The 23,724-nt window shown below is 39.6% G+C and overlaps 1 protein-coding gene across 4 annotated transcripts in view; it reads left to right on the forward strand.

Annotated features, from left to right (window-relative positions):
* Window positions 1-23,724, forward strand: part of RAB27B (RAB27B, member RAS oncogene family) — a 146,415-nt gene that overhangs the window by 79,753 nt on the left and 42,938 nt on the right. For 2 of the 4 annotated variants that reach the window (XM_060613899.3, XM_060613901.3), the window contains exon 1: window positions 10,026-10,504. The exons of 1 other annotated variant lie outside the window; for it this stretch is intronic. The gene's annotated coding sequence lies outside the window, so the exon portion shown is untranslated. Of the gene's footprint in view, window positions 1-10,025; window positions 10,505-23,724 lie in introns of those variants that run through there. One more of the 4 variants, XM_060613900.3, reaches the window with a different exon arrangement.

A 23,724-nucleotide genomic window follows, 5' to 3' on the forward strand; every position in this document is an offset into this window, starting at 1 on the left:
AGATTCCTTTATTTATTGACACATTCAGCAAACATTCATTCTTTGGACACCTATAGTGATATCAGACGTGTGAAATTTTCATATGCAAAAGAAATTATTTTAAAACGCTGTGTATTCAACATGTAAGATCCAACACACCTCCATTACAAATGTCTTTTGGCAGATCTTGAAGTAAAACCTAAGCCTTTTGATTTAGAATTCTTGCTCATCTTACTCTATCCAGAACATGGGGAAAGCCCCACTTGTATAATTTTATACATAGAGACTTCCAAAATGATCCCTGTGCTCAGAAATGCCAAAGTCTCTAAGAGCACCCTATTCTACTCCAGAAAAATCTTTTATCATATAAATCCACTGGGCAGACAGGACAAGAAGCAGAAGCACTTTGTCTAAAACTGAATCAAATGGGGATCCTTGCAGGCAATTCAGTATGTAAATGACTTAGAGCCACCTGCCAAGTATACTGAGTATATTAGAATCTGTACCCCTTTGATCAGTTGCATTAAGCAAAATGGAGGTCACCATCTGATTAAGTGTATACATGTTCATTGTCATTATTGAAGATCCATTTACCCTCTATATAGGTCAATGTAGAGAATCAGGTGGAAATGCGATACGAATTATCTTCTTTATTTACGTCACTCAAATCCATAACAGCAAAGTGACACTAATATCTGCAATTTGTTCCAAGAACAACTATCTCTTTGGATATATTCTCTAGGTTTGTGTTGCGCAGTTTCAGCATCAGGAATTCAGAAATTAACCTTTCATCACATTGACCTTTAACCTAGAGGTTAAGGAAAAATTGGCAAAATAAACACAGGACGGATTTGAGATTCCTGTTGAGCCTACTGTGAAGTAGAATGTGATTAAGCCATTAACCTGGACTCTAATCTTTGACATGCACTGACTTTTTGTTTTTCAGTCATTAGTGACACCTCAGAGTCAATGCTCTATTCCAGAAAGGTTCCTATTCCCCAGTGCCAATTATCATGGAAAATAACTACCTGATCCTTTGGGAAAATGTAGGAAAAAAACATTTCTGAACGTATTCGTAATGTTGCAGTGTCCTTCCCAGCGAGCAAGGGTGGTTCTTTGAATTAAGATAGGGCTTACTCTAGGTTTGAATCTCATCAAACTGAGAAAACAATTATAAGCCCTCTCAATCAAATTACTACATTTTATCCTGGGCATTCATATTCATCGATTTATCCTGTTCTAAAATTGTGCTGCTTCTTCTGTGGTGCCATCACCCTTAGAGTCCATTCCTATACATATTTTCTCAATTTTTTGCTTCTATAAATTAGCAAGTTCCCCATTTCTTTTACTTGTAAGATTGCTTTTCTTAGGTTTGATATTTTGTTGCCCACTGTAGGGCAAGCTGGTTTAGGACTAGAGTTACCAGCCTAACCACATTCAGTCATGTGATTAGAATGTTACCATTAGAACCACTCTAGGCTATTGCACACAGACCCTATATCCTGTCATGAGTATCTGACCCCTTTGACTTTTTTGGACTCTCACCAAGACATGCATTGGTTTGAATGCCTTCTATCAAGAAGTTGACTAAATATTTACCACCATTTATAAGTGGAGAAATGCAAGAAAATGAGTTCTTATTAATTTTGTATCTTCATTCTGATTGTGTATTTATTTATTTGTTTATTGGTTCCTTTATTTTTTTTTAAATGTTTATTTATTTATTTTTGAGAAAGAAAGGGAGAGTAGGTGAGGGACAGAGAGACAAGGAGAGAGAGAATCTCAAGCACGCTCTGCACTGCCAGCACACTGCCGGATGCAGGGCTCGAACCCACAAATCGTGAGATCTGACCTGAGGGGAAATCAAGAGTTGTAGACGCTTAACCAACTGAGCCACCCAGGTGCCGCCTATCGGTTCCTTTAAAACATCTTCTCTCTCAAGACATACCAAATACATGACTGTAAAAATAATTGTGTATAGTTTATTTAAGATAGGCTAAATATTTCTAACAAAGCCTATATTTTATATGAAGTATGCACAGAGTTTCTTCCATTCTCTCAATCTGCAGTAGTAATGAAATCCTTAGCTCAAGGGGCGCCTGGGTGGCTCAGTCAGTTAAGAGTCTGACTTCAACTCGGGTCATGATCTCGCGGTCCATGAGTTCGAGCCCCACATTGGGCTCTGTGCTGGCAGCTCAGAGCCTGAAGCCTGCTTCGGGTTCTGTGTCTCCCTCTCTTTCTCTCTACTTCTCCTCCACTCATGCCCTGTCTCTCTCTCTGTGTCAAAAATAAATAAACATTAAAAAAATTTAAAAAAGAAATTCGTAGCTCAAAATTCCACAGAACGGGAACAACTTAGTGTTTATGGCAGTGATGCATATTTCAGGAGGTATTGTATAGCTGTGGTACTTAGCATTTTCAAGTCATTTTGGAAATAGAACATTTAAATATATATTATGAATATAATAAAAATTTGTTATGTTCTTAGAAACTTTACCATATTGATAAAAATAGATCATGTTTCATTTAATTATAATGTAAGATTATTTCTTAAGATAGTCTTCAAAACATACTTTTGAAAAGTAATCACTTAGCACGGATTCTTTGCAAAGACCAAATCTTCATTTACTAATTGTTGTTTTTGGGAATTATCTTTTAATATATATGATCAAGCATAAGGGAACATCATTTCCCAAGTTATGCCTTGGAAAACATATGTTTATCTTACATTGGTGTCATTATAGGTCTCTTTTAATGGAACATTTAGGAAAGTACTTTGCTCAAAAAAGCATTTTAGGAGGAAAAACGTATTTGCCTGAAATTACATCAATCAATGTTAGTCTAGAAGCTTGGGAAAATTACCTGAACATTGGTTAAAAAAATTTAAGAAATAATTAATTGCTCCTGAGTGTATGGGATCACAATTTGAAGTGTTTGCAGGTAAAAAGTAGCAGAAGTTGTGAACAAGAACACTGTTTTTTGGTAACATGTTCTGGGAAAATGAAGAAATAAGCACATCTTTGTTTATACTTACATAGTAGGCACATATAGCCTTTTATTTTGTGGCTCATTATAAAGCTAGCATTAAGCAAATATATGTATATACTTTACATGTGCTTGTATAAGACTATACTTACATTTGCACGATTGCACGTGTTGATATATGACTATATTTATGCGCATGGATATGCGTTGTTATATTCTTTCCTATCTGTTTAGTTTTATTAAAATTGATTTATTTGTCCTTAATTTGATAAACGAATTAAACACTTTTGTATTCGTAATTATGTTCATAATTATACTTACAACATTTTTTTTTTGTTTATAAAGGGGTTCAGTACTATTTATATATAGAAACATGGCTTACTCAGCCTACTGTGGCTTCTGTGCAAGTCAGGGCTTGAATAAAGGCTAGATGAAAACATTACACATGAAACTATTTGGTCTTTTCCCATAAAATATTCCTTTAGCATAGAAAGAAAGAATTAGATGGAGTTACAGTAATTTCCACATAAGGTCCCAGTGTATGTTCATTTCACATTCTAAGAAATTGATGCAAAATGAAGTTAGAAGTCAGAGGTTAAGAACACACCATAAAGAGGGGCACCTGGGTGTCTCAGTCATTTGGGCGTCCGACTTCGGCTCAGGTCATGATCTCACAGCTTGTGGGTTTAAGCCCCACATCGGGCTCTGTGCTGGTGGCTCAGAGCCTGGAGCCTGCCTCTGATTCTGTGTCTCCTTCTCTCTCTGCCCCTCCCCTGCTCACGCTGTCTCTCTGTGTCTCTCAAAAGTAAATAAATGTAAAAAATAAAAATAAAAAAAGAAAACACCATAAAGAGCAGATGCTCTATGTATAATTATGTGAACAAGTCCACTTTGATGCCTAAAATGGGTCTTGACGTGTTACATGTTAGAGTAGTTTGTGAGTAGAAAGTCACTTAAGCATATATATTTCTCGAACTTACATGTTTAAAAGTAGTTGGAAAAACTGGCATGACCTGGGTGTCCAGTCTTGTGACTTTTAGTCATGCTGCGGAATTTCCTCAAACTGGGGAGGGGTTGATTTTTATTTGTGATTAGACAGACTTAAACGAACTAAACGTCAGCGGAGGTTGAAGGCAGACCCGTGCATGACCACTTGGCAAAGCCTTCCCTGTCATCCCGGGAGAAGGGTGAGTTAGGAAACCTCTGATCTCATCAGTGTGAGGTTCCAGTTGATAGACAACATGGCAATTTGTAAGAGTGTTTGGAAGGATGGGGAGGCAGTCTGTTGCCCAAAAAGTTAAATCAGTGGTTCGTGTCACCAAGGATAGGAGAGATGAAACCACACATGTTTGGTGTTTACAGCTTTAAAATCATTTTCTCATAGAGCACCTTATCTTTTTCTTTTGTGGTCTCCACTTTATCCCCCCTGCCTGGCACAGTACCAGGCATACCTTATGGAATAAATGTTTGCTGAATGAATAAATGAGTGAGCAGACCTCTCACCTCCATTACCAGGCTGCACCCCAAATTCACTCTCTCCACTACTACTGGGTTATTACGCAAAAATATATACAAACACTTCAATAAATTGTAATGTTTTCTCTATTAAAATATTGTTTCCCTCTCTATATTTTAAGACTACTTTAATACTAATTTTATTTTTATTGAGGTAATACATCTCATAGTTTCTAAAAAGTGGTGTTAAAATCCTTATAAACCAGCACAGATCTCCTCCTAAGTCCCGGTCTCAATTCCCATAGTAAAAATTTGACTCTTATTAATTTTCATTGTACTTATATATTTCTAAATGGTTTGCTTATTCTATTTCTTTCCTTAGCAATTTTGCACATTGTTTATTGACCATTATCATAGTTGAGGATTTAATTGCCTTACACATGTACGTAGACCGCCTTTCCTTATCTCCACTCTGTACACATATTTTGGGAGAAAATACATTATTTACCTGAATTTACATCCATCAATGTTAGTTTGGATGCTTGGAAAATTACCTGATAATTGGTTAAAAGGCAGGCAAAGAAATTCAAGAAAGATTTAACGTTTCTTTTCTAAAGTTTCTATATTTATTTTGAGAGAGAGAGAACAAGTGGGGAAGGGGTGGTGTGGGCGGGGGGGGGGGGGGAGAGGGAATCCCAAGCAGGCTCCACACTCAATGCAGAGCCCAATATGGGGCACAAATGAACCATGAGATCATGACCTGAGCTGAAGTCAGATGTTTAACCAACTGAGCCACCCAGGCACCCCAAAATTTGATTGTTAATTATTATTCACATCGTGGTTCATGGTTACTCTCTTGTCACTGTTCCCATGATTCTGATCATATCTACGTAGGAACAAAGTGGTATATTATCATTATGTATCTTTCCTCTCAGAGCCGTTTCTCCCCCTGGAGTTAGTTATATTCTTTTTCCAATCTGTTTTGTAAACTTTGTATCTATTTTAAGTTATTCACAAATGATCTTTCAAATAGTAACAGTCAGAATAGTCTAACTGCTGTTGCAAATAAGTCCAAAAATCTCGGTGGCTTTATATGGTATAAGTGTATTTCTTGTCCCTGTCACGTCCAACGTGTGTGGTAGCTGGCTGGGGCTTCTGTGCCATCATGGATGGCACAGTATGGAATATTCAGAGCCATACTTTCCTTTCATCTCAGGGCTCTGTCTTCTAAGGCTGCAGAGTTCTTTACTGAGCGTTGTGTCTGGATACTAATAAGGAAAAAGGGAAAGCATGGAGGGTCTCATAGGCCAATCCTGGGAATGGCCTAGAAGTAGCATACATCACGGCTGCCCGCATACCGTTGGCTAGAACTCAATTACATGCCTCTCTACCTGAAAAGGGCTAGGAAGTGAAATCTAGTTGGGTGCTCAGCAAAAAGAGGACAAGGAATCAGATGAGCACTTCCAGTCTCCACTGCACACACATTTATCAACAATGTTTCAAATACTCTTTCTGGGTACAAAGAACTCCTCTTTTCTGGAACTCTCTGGGATTCCCATTAGTCAGAAAAATTTCCCCTTTCTCCAATTGTTCTATTTCCCTAGGCTTTTTGTTCTGTTTTCCTGAAGATTTTTCAACATAATCTTATAACCTGCCTGTCAAATTCAAAAACTTTTTGAGTGTATTTTCAATTTTGAGAGTTTTTTCCTGTCTTGCATGTAAATTTCTTTTTAATTCATCTTCTATAGGAGCAGAGTGAAAATACGTGTTCATCTGATAAGCCACAAATTACTCTAGTTTACTTTCTCCAGAAAACAAACTTCTCATCTCCTGGAGGCTGGGTTGAACAGATGGAGGAACTTATGGTTGGTTGATTGCACCGCAGTGGGGAAGGAAGCTTTGGGTCCAAGCATTCGGTATACAGACGTCTAACCAAACCCCTGTGTTCACCCTACCACCTGGCCTCCTTCTATGGTGGTATTTCTGCCTCTTAGGCCTGAGTCGCCCAGGCTAACGCACAGAAAATTGTCTTGTTTCTTATCCATAATCTCTCCTCCAGGCAAGCAGTGTGTAAACTCTTCTCCTCTAACAGGTCGGTTACGAGTCTGCATCTGATTTAGGTTCTTTCAACCATCTACTGCAGTTTATTTTGTCTTTTGAGGTCTTCTCTCCCTTGTATTTGTCTTTATGACTCCATAACATTTAAAAATCCATTTATTCTCATGTTAGAGGAGTTTGGGGAAGACAGGATGAAACACATGCGATCAATTTGCCATTAAAAAATTTTTATTTTTTATTTTTTAGAGAACAGGAGAGAGAGCACGAGCGGTAGAGGGAGTGAGATAATCCCAAGCAGGCTCCACAATGTGGAGCTCAATGTGGGGCTCGATCTTACAACTGTAGATCAGGACCTGGATGGAAATCAAGAGTCAGACCCTTAACTGACTAAGCCATCCAGATGCCCTCTGTTTGTAATTTAAAAAAAAATTTTTTTAGTTTATTTATTTATTTTGAGAGACAGACCGCATGCGAGCAAGCAGGGGGAGGGGCAGAGAGAGAGGGGATCCCAAGCGGGCTCTGCCCTGTCAGCACAGAGCCCGATGCAGGGCTTGAATTCGTGAACTGTGACATCATGACCTGAATGGAAATCCAGAGTTGGATGCTTAACCGAATGAGCAACCCAGGCGCCCCTGCCGTTTCTAACTAGAAATGTACATGTACATTATGTATCTGTTTGCCTTGGGGCTGTATTTATTGATTGATAAACCTATTGACAATTTATGTCTATTTAATTTGTGGTACATAAACTTAAGGTACAGGAAGGCAATTATTTTTAAAAATGTTTATTTATTTTTGAGACAGAGGGAGAGATGAAGGGGCAGAGAGAGAGGGAGACCCAGAATCTGAAGCAGGCTCCAGGCTCTGAGCTGACAGCACAGAGCCGGATATGGGGCTCGAGTTCATTAACTGCAAGATCATGACCTGAGCTGAAGTGAGATGCTTAACCGACTGAGCCACCCACCCACCCCGGCAGTTATGTTTGATTATGACACATAACGCTGTCACTTTGTTTTCACTGGTTTTGCACGGTCTTTTATTCTGCTCTACCTCTAGTCAAAGTGGCCTTCATGAGATGGCCCGGAATCATTTCTTTTGTTTTCCCACCACCGTCTCCTCCTTGGAACCTGTCTTCCCGCAGGGAAGGAAAAGTTCCACCACTCTCAAGTGGCTGAGTAGAATCACTATGTAACACTAATGCCTCTGAGCCTCAGAGCCCAAAGACAGGACTTACGCGGCAAGCTACTCCAGGAGGGCTGTCCCTGCAAAAGTGGACCCATCAGGCAGCTGGCACACTTATCTGGGGAAGGGTGACAAGAAAAGCAGATGATAAATGTCTATCAGACTTTCTCACAGCAGGAACTTTTTCTAGAAATACTAGGGAGGCAGCACTGTGTGGTGACCACCGTGAACCCTGCCTTTGGGATCAGCAAACCTGAGTTCTTTTTTCTTCTTATTTTTTTAATGTTTATTTATTTTTTGAGAGCGGGGGAGGTGAAGAGAGAGAGGAGGACAGAGGATCCGAAGGAGGCTCTATGCTGTCCGCAGACAGCCTGATGTGGGGCTTGAACTCACGAACCGGGAGATCATGACCTGAACCAAAGCTGGACACTTAACCGACTGAGCCACCCAGGCGCCCCAGCAAACCTGAGTTCTACCTTTATGGATCTTGATGATTCTGGGCACATTGTTGGGACTTTCTCAGCCCTCATTTTCTTCCTTTTTAACATGGGAAAAATAAAAATAATACCTGTTGTGTTGTGAAAGCAATGTTGTGAAAGCAACAAAGCAGTGTTGTGCAAGTCAAATGAGATAATCTCTTGGCAAGAGTTTTATAAACTCCATATGGGAAATAATAACTATTAGGATTAATGTAAGTGAATACATAAACTGGGTGAAGAATTCATATTTTTCACTGATTAGTACAGAGAATTATTTATTTATTTAGAATCACTTTAAATTAATATGCTGCATACAATGGAATAAATTCAGAGTGAAGTTCTTTCTTTTATCTCTCTCCAGGCCCAGGGACACATACTTGTTATATACTCAGATATTGCTGATGGATGGAAAACAGATTTACCATAAATATTCCCAGCATACATAATTTTGAAAATGTACAACCCAAACCTCCTATACTTCCTCCTAGTAGATCAGAATAATTTTTATTAATCAGGCCTTTGGGAGAATGGAGTAAATGAGTGCTACAAAATAGCACGTATGGACAACATGTATATAAAATTTATCTTGCCAGACACTATTGTATGAGCTTTGCTGATATGATCTCATTTACTGACAATAACACTAGTCAGGCATTTTATTATCTCCATTTTCAGGAAAAGAACATTGAGGCACAGGAAATAGGACTTCCACATTTTCCTAATAGAATAGATAGAATCTTGTGCGACCCTCTAATTTCTCCCATTGTCCTCTCTCTTTTTTTTTTCAGTTTATTTATTTTGAGAGCGAGACAGAGACCATATACACATGTGTGCACAGGAAGGGAAAAGAGAGGATCCCAAGCAGCCTCTGAGCTATCAGTGAGCTCAATATGGGGGCTCAATCTTACCAACCAAACTGTGAGGCCATGACCTGAGCCCAGATCAAGAGTCTGACTCTGGGGCGCCTGGGTGGCTCAGTCGGTTAAGTGTCTGACTCTTGATTTCGGCTCAGGTTCTCTGAGTTCGTGCCCTGCATCGGGTTCCGGGCTGACAGTGTGGAGCCTGCTTGGGATTCTCTCTCTCTCCTCCTCTCTCCCTCTCTCTGTCCCTCCCCTGCTTGTGCTCTCTCAAAATAAATAAATATTAAAAAAATAAAAAGAGTCTGGACTTGCATTTTGTTTTGGTTTGGGCTCTTCCTTCACCTCTACCCACAGTACTTCTCAGCAAGATGCTCCCCAGCTGGTAATGGCTGTGCCTCCCACACCGTCCCTTAAAGCACCCTGCCAGAACTGGGTCAAACAATTAAAATTTAAATAGCATCTCATTGTTTACGAACAATGGTTCGGAACTTTGAAATTTTCTTCACAGAGGACTAATTGAGGTGCTATTATATGTATACAACCTTGGTTTCTTCACAGAGGATTAACTGAGCTGCTATGATATGTATACAACCTTGGTTTCTCCCTCTTACCGCCAGTGGGTTACCTAGGGATGTCAGAGTCTGTCTCAAATGTGACCTCAGGAGAGCCAGCCGGGAACTTTGTTGTGGACAGAAGGAGCTGGAAGTCTCTAGAGCAGGGTCTGCCACAGAGTAGGTACTTAACCCATATTGGTTCAGTGAATGGGTATGCTCTTGATTTCCTTTGACCTCATAGACATGACCTCTATAATTTACTACCCTCCTGATCTCTGAAGTGACGTTAGGAGGATGGTGCGCACTGATTAATGCCTTCACACGAACGGGTTCTAGCTTTTAAAACACTGATTTCATTAAGTCCCCTTTTATTTCCCGGGGCCCTTCTCTGTTCTCCACCCGCAATTCCGTGCTCTCCCCGCAGCTCATGAGACTTCCCCCGGGAGGAGAAAATGCGATGCGTTGGAAGCAGTTCTCACAGTGCCCTGGGCGCTTTGAATGAGAGATATCAGAGAAAACACGGGAACGCAGAGGAATAAAAATGAGCTCGCTGCGAGGGCCTCCAGCCTGGCAGTGTGGGGAACGTATCCAGAAGCCCAGAGCCTTTGAGTCACCGGCGAGATCTGCCCTAGGTGAGCTCCCGGCACATCCGCGTTAGGACCGGGAGACACGCCTTCTTCTCGCCCAGACCTTGCAGATCCCCGCGGCTCGGCCGACCCAGGGGTGGTGCTACCAGTCCTGCCACCGGCAGTCCCGACGGGCAGGGGCCGGGGACCCATCCCGAGCCACAGGCTGGAAAGCGGGGAGCCGTCCCCATGAGTGGCGCCCGGTAGAGCGGATCCCGAGCGGCCGCTGGCGTGGACAAGCCCCGGGGCTCACGGGCTTGGGGAAGGGAAAGGAGATTTCTGAAACCCGACACCCGGCCCTCTTCGCGAGGAAACTTCGCCGGCTGGTGAGTTGGGCGAGCCGGGCTGTTCTTGCAGGAATGCGATCCCACCCAGTCCGGGTGTTCTCGGCGGCGGCGGGCCGGGGAAAAGGAAGTGAGACGTGGACGGGAGGCGGCAGGCCCCGAGAGGGGCGAGCCGAGCCTGCAGGGTATGCGCCCTGCGCGCGCCGGGGCCGGGCGCCAGCGCGCGGGTCTGCAGCCGCCGCGGGGACCCGGGGTCTCGGGGACACTCGAGGGGGCTGACCCTGGCTGTTCCCGTATCCGACAGCTGGCTAGGAGTGAACAAACAGCACCCCCTCCCCAAAAAACCCCGGGCACAGCAATGCCATTTTCTTTCCATTTGTAGCTCGAAACCAGCCAGCATAATCATAATCGTAATCGTAATCATAACCATAATATGCTTAGAGTTTCATTGAAGGGGAAGTCATTTAGTGAGGCAAGCCAGGTAAGTGATAGGACATTTCCTTGCACTTCCTCAGGTGTAGGTGGCCGCAGAGACATCAAAAGCAATTTCTGTCTTCCAGGTTTTGGCTCACTTATTTCCAAATCTGATCCAAGCGTGGCAGCTACTAGGGCGTGTGTGCTTGTTCAAGTGGTCACAGGACCTTGACTTCCAAGAGTTTCCCACCCAACACAACATTATTTGATCATTCGAAAGCTGTTGAAGCAGGTGACTAGCGAAAGCTGGAGGCTGCATTCCTAGAGAAAAGCTGTGTTTGGTTAAAGTCACCACACCTGGAACATGTTTACTGGCTTTTTATTTCAAGAGCTAAAATTAAGAGTATAAGGTTCCAGGTGATTTAAATGATACATTATTAAATTAAGCCCAAATTAATAAATGTCCTTCCAAGGTCATTAGCAACAAAATTATTATCTAAGGTAACAGTAGCTATGAATTTTTATTTAGTTCTATTTTGTTAAATGTGTGCCGTTCTTAGTATTTAGTTACAGTCGTGCATATTCAGTGATATAAATAAATAGATATATGCATGGTTGTATAGTGCTGAATTTGAGAAGTTAACAGAAAAGATGGACTTCAGCATTATAGCCTGGTGAATTCTCAAGTTATTATAAAGTCTACATTGTAGTATGAAGTGAGAGTCATGCTTGGCTTGTGCCGTTCCGCCTAAATAGTTATTTTTCATAGTTTCTCAGCACGATCCTCTACCTGGATGGGATCAGCCCTTCTTTACGGCAAAAGGAGATTCTTACGGATGACCAAAAAAGAGTGATCTTGACAGGTAGTTTAATATTAATAAGACTTTTCTGCTTAAGAACTGACTATGGCCTGCCATAAAATGTTACCATCAGTACTTTCGAAAGGAAGACAAAACATTTCAGATGAAACTGGATGAGCCTGTTCTGATAGTTGCCAAGAAGGGATAAAGGGAATCTGTCAAATGTAAGCAAATGACAACTCGCACAGACCATTTCTGGAATAGGCATATTTGACCTGATAGGGAAGGTAACCCTTGTAAATTGGTCTCAGCTCCTTGGCGCACGGGCTTTATTCTAACATGATCTACTGGTTTCTGAATTGCTTTTCATTTATTTAACTTTTTTTTTTTTTTCTGGAAAAGTGGAATTTATGCCAAACTCCAGGTGGTTTAGAACAGAAATCTGCTCTTTTCCCACCCTCCTGACTCTGGGAAGTTTCATGTTAGGTTTTTGGTCTTTCAAATTAGTAGTACAGCATGAAACGTACCAACTTTTCACATAAAGCTCAGCTCACAATCAATCCAGTTTCTTGAGTTGATTCATCAGGGTCGGTTAACCAATTATGCAGCTGTTAAGCAAGTAATTGTAATATTGAGATGAAGGAAAACAATTACAGTAGACAGGACAAACCAGGTGTTTCCCATGAAGAGAATGTCACTTTGTAGAGTTCGTGGCTAAAGGAGAATGCTTTTTAAAAAAAAAAAAAAATTAATGTTTATTTATTTTTGAGAGAGAGAGACAGAACGCGAGCAGGGGAGGGGCAGAGGGAGAGGGAGACACAGAATCTAAAGCAGGCTCCAGGCTCTGAACTGTGGGCACAGAGCCGGATGAGGGGCTCAAACCCAAAAACCATGAGATCATGATCTGAGCTGATGTCCGATGCTTACCTGACTGAGCCACTCAGGCGCCCCTAAAGGAGAATGATTTTTTACTCATTATTAGGTGTAGCTAGAGATGAAGTTCATTATATGGTATTAGGAAGTAGCAACATTACTAAGCATAATAAAAGCCTATTGTAAAACTCATAAATGGAGTTGAGAGTATTACTTAATTTGTTTCACACAATCATTATTCATGTTCTCCAAATATTAACCTTCTCTCATAGAAGGAAGGAAACTTGTCTAGGTTACCAATAATGAGATTAAAGCTCTGTTTAACACATAATCAAGCAAATCTTTAATTAGTTGTCTTTTCTAACTAAAAAAAACTGCTCAGTGTTTTAAGAAAAGGGATGGAAGTTTCTTATTCATTTATTCAACAGATATTTCTTGATGTCTAACACTAGTCTGAGCTCTGTGTGGATGGGGTTGGACAAAGCAGACAAAAGCATCTTTGGCCCCACAGAGCTTGCCTTTCACTGGGCAAATAGAGAGTAAACACGATACACACCTGTAATATAAGATATAGTATATTATATCGAATACTATGTTGACTCTATTAGAGATAAGTGCTATTAGAGGTAGTGCTAGGAGATAATCTATTAGAGATAAGTGCTAGGAGAAAATACATAAAGCAGAGGAGGCATGCAGAAAGTGTCAGTGGCATGGCCCAGTGAGTGTCGAAACTTTAGATCAGATGCCCAGGGACAGCCTTCCTGAGAAGATGATCTTTGAATATTGGCCTGAAGGCAGTCAGCAGGTGAGCCATATGGTTGTGAGCAGGAAGAGTTTTCCAGACAGAAAGGATAACTAGCAGGGGTTTGTGTGGCATCTTCCAGGAACCAAAGAAGCCTGCACACCTGGAGGAGGGGGAGGGGGTAGCAAGAGATAGGGGAGCGGCGATCACGGGGCCAGGTCACAGAGGGCTTTGAGAGTCCTAAGAGACATGTTGGGTTTTGATTTGTATTCTGGATGAGGTGAGAAGACACCATGATTTAGACATTGTCTATTGAAAATTCATTCAACAGATACTTAGCATACTCTGAGCCTTAGTATTCTTCTAAGTCAGTGGATAATAGAGGTTAATATCATGGAAATTACATTCTTGCTTAGAGAGACAGACACGTAAGTCAATATACAAATTATCAATTATACAACTTTCAGTACTGTTTAAAAAAATTTAGTATCAAATAATGAGAATGACCTGGAGGGGTGGGAGAATGCTGTACGATTCAAAGGAAGCACCTCACAGGAGGCCATCTTTCTAAAAGATCGCCCTGGCCTCCTTGAAGAGAAGACACTGTAGGGCCAGCAGAGGAGAAGAGAGACCAGCCAGGAGGCTATTCCAGCAGATGACAGTGGCATAGATAAGAGTTGGAACAGTGGTCCTGGAGAGAAATAGATTCAGGAACTGTTTGAATGCAGAGCTAACAGGCCTTGCTGACAAATTGGATAAGGGATGGGATGAAGAAAAGGAAGAACCAAAATGATCACCAGGCACTGGAGAGATGGTGAGGCTGTTTCCTAAGGTGGATAACACTAAGTGAAATAACAAAACCCGAAGGGAAATGCAGAATTCCTTTTTAGCCTTTTGAGGTATGTTTGAGGTACCCATGTGGCAATGTCAGATTGGGCTTTTGGACATAGAATTTGGAACACTTGGAGGAAGTCACAGCTGAACATAGACATTTGGCAACAAAGAATCTTTGGATGCTGGTTAGAGCCCTGGTCTTGAGCATATCACCTAAGGGCTGTGCTCTGGCTCATTGTCACACTGAGGGATCTTGAAGGAGCCAGTAAAAAACTCCCTCCTCCCCCAGAAAAGAGTATCATCATGGAACCCAAACCAGGAAGTGTTTCCAACAAAAGGGAATGGTCACTTGTGTCAGATGTTGCTAAAATGCAGAGTGCGATGAGGAGCAGGGAGTGATAATTGCCTGTGGCAATTTGGAATCACTGGTAACTTTGACAAAAGACAGAGTTCTTAAAAATAAGACATTCGTATAAACTAACTTTAACAAATGCTGGAAAGAGCATTTCACTTAATCCCTAAAGAGAGACCACTAGGGAAACTTATGAGTCTCTAGCCAAATCAATTTTGAAAACTGGCTCATAGAACAGATGAACAAAGGAACATATAATTAGAAATGCTCACAAAGGTGTTGCATGAGCTGTAAACATAGTAAGAAGAAGAAAAACAGAGTGGGCTGAAGCCTGGGAAAATGCTGAGGAGAGCCGAAGATTCTAGCGTAATTTAGAGCAAAGCAGTGAATAAGGAAGTTAGTGGATGTGAGTGAAAGTAGAATTACTCAGTTTCTATTGTGCTTCCCTCTTCTTTCTACATAAAAGAAAATAGTGTTCCAAAATGGGAAGGAATTGACAACACCGAAAGAGAGTTAAAGTCAAAGGGTGTCAAGAAGGTATTGTGATCACAAGTAACTTCTTTAAATGGGAAAGAATAATGCTGGGATTGGTCAAGAAAACTTGTTTGAAGAAATTGTGTTTCAGTTGAAACTGAAGGATGTCTGGGTGACAGTCAGATGGACAGTTAAGAGAGAACAATCCAGATAGAGCAAAAGCACCTGCTGAGTTCTTGACCTGGGTAAGAGTTTGGTGCATTCAGTAAGCTGATAGAGGGTTTAAGTGGAAGGCAGGGGGTGGAGAGGGGCACAAGGTGAGGCTGGAGAGACCACTTGGGAAGTCATTGCAGAGACTGGATAAAACCAAAGAAGACCAGAGAACGTGCTACTTTAAGAATTATTTGTTGCAGAGATGGCCTATACTGGGAAGTTGAGCCAAATGACATTTATTACCCCTTGTATCTTATCCTTTATTTAATCCCTTTTTCTAGTTTATTTATTATTTTGAGAGAGAGGGAGCCCTACGCAGTGCTCAAACCCAGGAACCGTGATATCATGACCTGAGATGAAGCTAAGAGTCGGACGCTTAACCAACTGAACCACCCAGGCGCCCCATATCTAATACCTTTTTCTGGGGGATGAGAGCATCCCTAGATAAAAGTGAGGGTGAGATGAAAAATGGAGGATAAGGACCTGTGTGTTGTCCTCTGATGGGGAAAACTATACCAACCCCTGGACTTGGTCTCCTCTCAAGACTTGGAGAGGGCCTGGTGTGCATCTGTTTCCTGTGCAAACTGGGAGGAATTCTTTGAATTCTGTGTTGTGTTTTTTTCCTGTAAAACAACTATATGATAATAACTGAGTTGGTGCAAAGATGAATTTCCTTGAATCATAATGTTCTCCTTTCTAATTCGCAGCAGTGTTTCTAACCAAGTGTGGTCTTCATGGTTCTGACTCCTTATGGTTTTTCACTCTTTCAAAGTACACTTTGACATTTAAAATAAACGCATGCATGAGGCCCAGGAAACCAGAAGCTAGTTTCCTATCAGTTCTTGGAAAGTGTTGAATTAGGATGATTTTAGTGACTAAAACCTTGAAGTCTGCTGTAATCAGTCTAAAGTTGTATCAACATTTAAGAATGTTGATTCTTAAAATCAGTATAGTAAATATCCACACACAAGGGTAGTCTTGGCAGCTTAAGGATGGAGAACTAATACAAAAGAGAAAAGAAACAATTTAAATTCATAAATGTTGACTATATCCTTAAAGCAAGAAGCCATGTTTGCATCATAATATTTTATAACCAGCAGAAGCATTTTTATCTGTCTTATTTTTCAGGAACTATGTTTTTTAAAAGTGTAGAAATTGGAATAGAAGGATTAAAGAAATAGTTGAGAACTCCTTTCTAGTCTTTTTTATTTTTTATTTTATTATTACTATTATTATTTTAGAGTAAACATGTTATTGTGCATGATAACTTGATCCAGAAGATGGAAATGAGAACACGAAGACTTATTGACGTTCTGCACCTGGATAGCATAAACTTTGGAGAAAATGCCATTAGTTAAGTCAAAGTTGACAGTGGTATTTGTTTCAATAAAAGATCTCACCATGTTAAAACTGATAATAACAATTTAATCTCTGGCATAATTTTTATATATCTGAATTTTTTTTATTGAAAGAAGTCACAAAGTAGCTATTATGTGTCAGCAGCATATTTGGTATTTTGGTTGTAAAAGATGAATAAGATCATTCCTATTCTTGAAGGACTTAGAATCTGGTATGTTAGAGAGATTCATGAACGACAAGTTTAGTGTAGCCAGGTAAGGTTTAAGCTAGTGGTTTCAATGCAATATTGTGATAATAAATAGGAAGGTAAATTTAAGAGGGTTAAAACTGTAGAGAGATCAGTTAGAAGTGGGAAATAAAGACTGAAGTTAGCTCAGTAATTGTAAGGTTGGAGAAGAGACATCAGGTTAGAGAAGTAATTAACAAGAGTAGCACTGACCAGACATTGAGAGAGAAGAGAAATTTTTATAAAGTCTCAGTTGCTGGTTTTGAGGTAAGAGATGAATGAATAGTGGTCCCCCAAACTGAAATTAAGTATAAAAAAGATGAAGCAGGTTGGGGGAGAAACACATACTACGCTTGGGGTAGCTGTGGTCGTTCAGTTTGATATGTTCAAGGAAATGGCTTCCAGAATCTGAACCTCCTGGGAGAGGTCAGGCTGCTGACAGCGGCTGGAAAATGTTGCTCATCCACAGGACCAGGTGCCATCCCTTGGAGAGAAGTAGTAGCTATAACATAGGACTCATGATTTTCTTCTGTTTCCATAAGCACTCATCAGCTTTGACTAATAAAGGTATGTGTGTTCTGAAAAGACTTAAGGGAAATGTAAGATTACATCTAATTATATATATTTATCATCATTTTAATCATTGTTAAACCGGAAGAATATATTAAATTTGCCTTTAGCTATTAGTTTATGAAGATGGCATCATTATCCCTTTTTGTCAGGCAATCGCTTCAAGTAACACTTCCTTTTTCTGTAATTCCGTTCTGTATCCTCTCCCGGCCCCACCTTGTGAAAAATGACTCCTATCTCGTTAGGAATGTGTTCTAGTAGAGAGAATGGAAGACTTAACAGATCTCTAAAGGGATTGAGTCTATTGATTTTGGCTCATTAATATCATGCTGTAATAACTGATAGCCAGCCAATAGCAATTTTAAAACAAATTATTTCCCATTTCTTCATTTTTTAAGGTAGCTTTCTTTTAGCTCGGCTGTGACTGAACTTATGACACATTTAATCTCAAGATCTACCTACCAAAACATAAAATACATCCTGATGTTCTAAAGGAATAATTCTCTAGTTATGATTACTCTTGCAGTTTGCAACAGTATGCAAAATATTGTCAAAGGTAAATATATGGCAAATGATTAACCAAGTTTTAGGGAGAGTTATTCTTTCTCTCCTACCTCCCCTTTCCCATCCATCTCCAACCCCATGATAATAGGGTTTCCAGTTCACTGTTTGAAAAAGTCTGGGAATATTTTTATTACATTTAAAAACATTCTTTGTACTACCGTATGACTGCCTCTCTCCATTTCAAGTATTTCTGAGTATTAAGTAATCATTATGACAGCATTCTTCATGCTCACTTGTCCAGTTGAGGTGTTATCTCCATACCTTCTGGATTTCAGGTATGTAAAGCGTTCTTTGTTACGGATAAATCATTTCCAACACCAAGTTCTGGAAAAATGTTTTTTTCGTAAAAGCTGTAACTCACAATGGACCTTTGCAGATCACTATCAATTATGACTCTGATACCGTCGTCGAGGGTGAAAATTTGCGTTGATAATGAGTCCTTGATTAAAGACTGACAACAACCACCATCATTTTCAGTTTGAAATATTACCACCTAAGGAATGCCTTCATTGAATGCACCAGTTTTCAAATCTGGGTCACTGTGTAAGAATATCAAAAGCTTGATCATTTTCATTTTAATGGGCACAGTTTTGCAAATTCTACTTTTTCCTTACTACTGCTTTCTGTTTGGGATAATTGTTTTACATATGTCGTGTGAAGATTTCAGGCATTTAGACAGCATAGATGCCAAGATATGAAAAAGACAAAAGAAGGTTAAAGTAAACAAACATGTCTCCCATCCTAGCCATAATCTTTATGAGTCTGGTTTCTTTTAACACAATTGCCAAAATTAGCCCAAGGAATGAATGATTTAGAGACAAAATTGAACTCGATGTGGGTGACAGTGAGTTCTCCAAACCACAGGGTGCCATGGAAAAGGGTATTATAAAGGCAGAAGTGAAATTTTTTATCTATTAAGGGTTTTTTCTCCTGGCCTGATGTACTCTCTCGTGCTCCCAGATGCTAAGAACATATATCAAATCCAGCACTCATGAAGAAAAGTCTACAGAGTAGACTGGCTCTTGAATAATACCTTTTTTCAATTTTAATTTTATTTTTATTCAAATATATTTAATATACAGTGTTCTGTTAGTTTCAGGTGTATCATATAATGACCCCACAGTTCTATACATTACTCAGAGCTCATCAAGGTAAGTATACTCTTTATCCCCTTTATCTATTTCATCCATTCCCCCCCAACCGCCTCCCCTCCAGCAACTGTCAGTTTAGTCGGTCTCTGTATTTAAGAATCTGTTTTCTTTGTCTCTTCTTTTTCTTTGTTCATTAGGTTTTTTTTTTCTTAAATTCCACATCTGAGTGAAATTATATGGTATTTGTCTTTCTCTGACTGACTTCTTTCTTTTACTTAGTATTGTACCCTCCAGGCCCATCCATGTTGTCTCAAATGGCAAGATTTCATCCTTTTTAATGACTGGTTAATATTTTGTTATATATACACAGTTCATCTTCTTTAGCCATTCATCTATGATGAACATGGGGTTGCTTCCATATCTTTTTTTTTTTTTTAAGCGGCAAATATCACTTTATTCCTGTTACTTTAAAATTACCGTTTAACTGGATCTGAAATGAATTGGGGCTAGAATTAAAAAGAAGAGTAAATATTTTTATCATAATCATTCCAGTGTTGAGTTGCCAAAAGTACATTTACACTATAGCAAGGTGTCTAAGGTAAATCAATAACATTCTTAAGAATAGTTGCTTTTGTCCTGAAGCTTTATTAAGAAAGAAATGAGGGGCGCCTGGGTGGCTCAGTCGGTTGGGCGGCCGACTTCAGCTCAGGTCATGATCTTGCGGTCCGTGAGTTCGAGCCCCACTTTGGGCTCTGTGCTGACAGCTCAGAGCCTGGAGCCTGTTTCAGATTCTGTGTCTCCCTCTCTCTGACCCTCCCCTGTTCATGCTCTGTCTCTCCCTGTCTCAAAGATAAATAAAAACGTTAAAAAAAAATTAAAAAAAAATTAAAAAAAAAAAGAAAGAAATGAAAGATTCTTTTTTGCAGACATTTTAGAGAAATGATATATTCTCAGCTTCTCCTATATAATTGGAAATAAGGAAGCTTTTTATAAAGCCACATTTTCCCTATGGCCCCTAAACTCCTATCTGGACAAAAAATTTTATTACATAGTCTATTTTGTCAGAGAGGTAAAAATGTCTGCTTGAGTCTTTTTTTCTTTGACACTCATTGAAAGTGGAGCAAAGAACTTTCTTTTTAGTACAAGTCAAGGGAAAATTATTCCTTGTCAGAACTTTATCTCAGAGTCCATTTTTCTCTGTTTTGATAGTTTGTTGCTTCCAAGATGGGAAATTAATGGCTTGTTGACCAGTCTTTCTGATGAATGAATTTTTGTTAATGTAGGTATGACTGAAAACAGCTAATGAATTACCCTGCCCAGTGAGCATATTTACTTTATGTAGCAAAAATCCAAAGGCAAACCTAATGTTAGAAGTTGCAGGCTTAAGAATAGTATTGTAGGGGAATGATTTGGGGCAAAAAAGAACTTTATAAATAAAAACTAATGTGGCCCAAGTGGATGGTGATGCTATGGCCTAGAAATCCTGGAGCAGCTACCATTTTTTTAAATGTTTATTTATTTTTAAGAGAGAGGCAGAGAGAGAGGGAGACACAGAATCTAAAGCAGCCTCCAGGCTCCGAGCTGTCAGCACAGAGCCTGATGTGGGGCTCGAACTCACGAACCGTAAGATCATGACCTGAGCTGAAGTTGGACACTTAACCAACTGAGCCACCCAAGTGCCCCTAAAATCTTCCATTATTAAGGGCAGACCCTGGGTTAGATAAGTGTTCAGATAGGCAGTTCTGAAAATATAGTCAACGTCCTTTTGTAGAAATGGTCATTGGTGTCCTTCTACAGAGTCTCCTAAGTCAATCCTCAGGAAGGGAACTCTTTTAATAGAGTTTGAGGCCTGCTCACCATTGCTGTCCATAACACTTGAGTGTGTAGTCTTTAAAAATTTGTTTGTTTATTTATTTATTTTTGAGAGAAAGAGCACAAGTGGGGGAGGACAGAGAGAAGGAGAGACAGAATCCCAATCAGGCTCTGCACCATCATCGCAGAGCCTGATGCAGGGCTTGAACTCACTAACTGTGAGATCACGATCTGAGCTGAGAATATGACCTGAGCCAAGATGCTTAGGAGTCGGATGCTGAACTGACTGCACACTCCGATTATGTATTCTTGACAGTAAGTTCTTGGTTTCCTGTCTCATGGGTAAACATTACAAATATATGTAAGGAGACTCAGGTGGTAAGCTGGCAGACACCGTGGTTAGTCTGCAGACTAAAGTAATTGTAATTGATTAACCAGCCTAAGCATTTTTCCATCAGGAATGATAGCATTTTTATGAGCCAAACTTAGCCAGCTGCTAGTGTAAGAGATAGGCTTGTGAACGGCTGTACAATCTCTAAACAGGTCCAGGCCCACACCTGCAAACTAAATGGCCAACGTTTTAGGTATGTAATACCAAAGATCTCTCGGTTGATTGCATCTTGGTAATTTTAGAGTGACCGTTAAAACCATTACTGCCCTCTGAGTTGTTATCCACAGAAATAGATGCTAGTATACTATTCAGTCCAATTTCTAACCTGTCAGTCTAGAAAAACAGACTTATTACATAAAATAAAATGGTTCAGAATTGAAGATTTAAACAATTCACAGGAACCACAAACGTAACAGTTTGACTTTCCTTAGAGATAAAAATACACCTATTGATTATAGGAAGCAAAACAGCATCCCTTATTTGCCACATTAACACATTTGGAAGTGTGGTCAAGCAACAAGATAGGTCAGATGCCTGGTAGCAAAAGGTAGCTATATAAGAAATAGCCTTAAAGTAAACTATAATTAGTTCATCGTGGGAAAATTTGGACTTGGTGTTCTATCCGTACTTGGCTTATCTCCAAATAATAATTTCAAGTCAGTGAAATTTAGAAAACTGACACGGAAGTTGTTGACCCACTTGTCGTAGAAAGGATTATGCCGGCAGTCTTCCATTTATTCTGCCGTAAGAAAAACCTAGGTCAGATAACTACAGGAATTTAGAAGGATTTTATGGGATTTTTTTTTTTTTTTTTTTTGGCAGAACTACTAGAACACTTTATCAAGTGCACTGAATTCGTTTCCAGTCTCTTCTTAATGACATGAGTTTTTGAACTATTTTTCAGAAAAATAGGTCTATAAAACTTTATGTTTGAATGGAAATTTAGATAGCTACTTTCAACTAATTTTTAGGTATAATGTGATTTATGAGGACAGTCCAAATCCATCTAAGCTTAGATGATAATACCAATAAAGACAAAGAAAATAACCATTGGGAGCATAGAAATAGAATAGGTAGAAATTCTTTTTCCTATGGTATGGGTCCAAGCCGAAATCCAACCACTGATCACAATATAGTTTAAGATATTTATCGCTGTTAGGTTTTATCTTTTGCTTTTAAGAGAAAAATGCCTATTTAAAATATATTCTTAGTCTGGGGGTTTGCTGCAACAATTTTACCTTCGATTTGCTAGTTTCAGGCAAAAATATTTGTTGTTAATATCTTCGATTCATGCTTTTGTGTTATATTGTAATGAACAGACACTGTAAACCTCTATAAAGTCGATCACTGCCCCTCAGATTTACTTACACCATTTGTCCCTGGGGATTATGTCAGCAAGTAGCTTAATCTGCCCGGAATTTGTGCTACAGGTTTTTCTGATGATTGAGGTTCAGAAAGGCACTAAAATAAATTAGCACCATGTACAGTGTTTAAATATTTTATATTTTAATATTCCTATTTAGTATTTAATATATTTATTTAATATATTTAAATATTTTGTATTTCATATTTATTAAAGCTTTGTGGTAATAGTATACCTATAATTTCAGTTTTTTAAGGAAATTTGTTTTAGTAGTGCTAAATTACCTTAATTAAATTTTTTTTTAAGTTTACTTATTTATTTTTGAGACACAGAGAGAGTGAGCAGAGGAGAGGAAGAGAGAGAGGGAAAGAGAGAGAATATCAAGACACGGGACTTGAACTCAAGGAACCATGAGATCATGACCTGAGTCAAATATTAAGAGTAGGACGCTTAACTGACTGAGCCACCCACGTGCCTCTAAGCTACCTTATATTAAAAATGTGCTTCTGATAAGAGAACTTGCACGTGAAGTAGTTTTAAAAATAGCATCAGGGATGTAGTCATACTCACTCTCTTGTGTCCTCTCCTGGTTCCCCAGGGACTAGGTATAATGCTGAACACATTGAACAGCTAGCATGACACCTGCTGACCAGGAAGAATAATAGGAACACTGAAGCCACAGTGGTGTGCCTGCTGCATATCAGCAGAGCCAGGGGACCAATGTTAAACTACCTTGCAAAAAAGCAGAAAAAAATGGCTTATTTGGAAATCAGACGCATCCTAAGCTTCAGCTCAGTGTACTTGATTCCAACATGTTAAAATACCGTACGGTAACGACATGTCTATTATTTCCATTTCTATTATTTCTGTTCTTCTGAAATGTAAATGTTGTAAATGATGAAGTCTTCCTTGAAATGTTTCTTCAAAGTCTATAAACATTGACCAAACTGGAGCTATCCACGTTTCTTCCTTTTCAGATAATCAAGATTAAAATAGTTTTTAAAACTGTGACTATTAGAGCAACCATCCCTCATATGCTGGAATCTGTATGTAAATTGCCCATCCAAATAGGTTTAGGGCCACAGTCCAAATGAAGGACAGGAAGTGCAAGTCCCACAGAACTAGAAGGAAAGCCGGGCGATGGCTGCAGTGTCATAATAATCAGGGTTGGGTCTGAAATAACA

This window comes from Panthera onca, chromosome D3 (genome assembly GCF_046562875.1).
Source record: "Panthera onca isolate mPanOnc1 chromosome D3, mPanOnc1 haplotype 2, whole genome shotgun sequence".
NCBI classification, from domain to species: Eukaryota; Metazoa; Chordata; class Mammalia; order Carnivora; family Felidae; genus Panthera; species Panthera onca.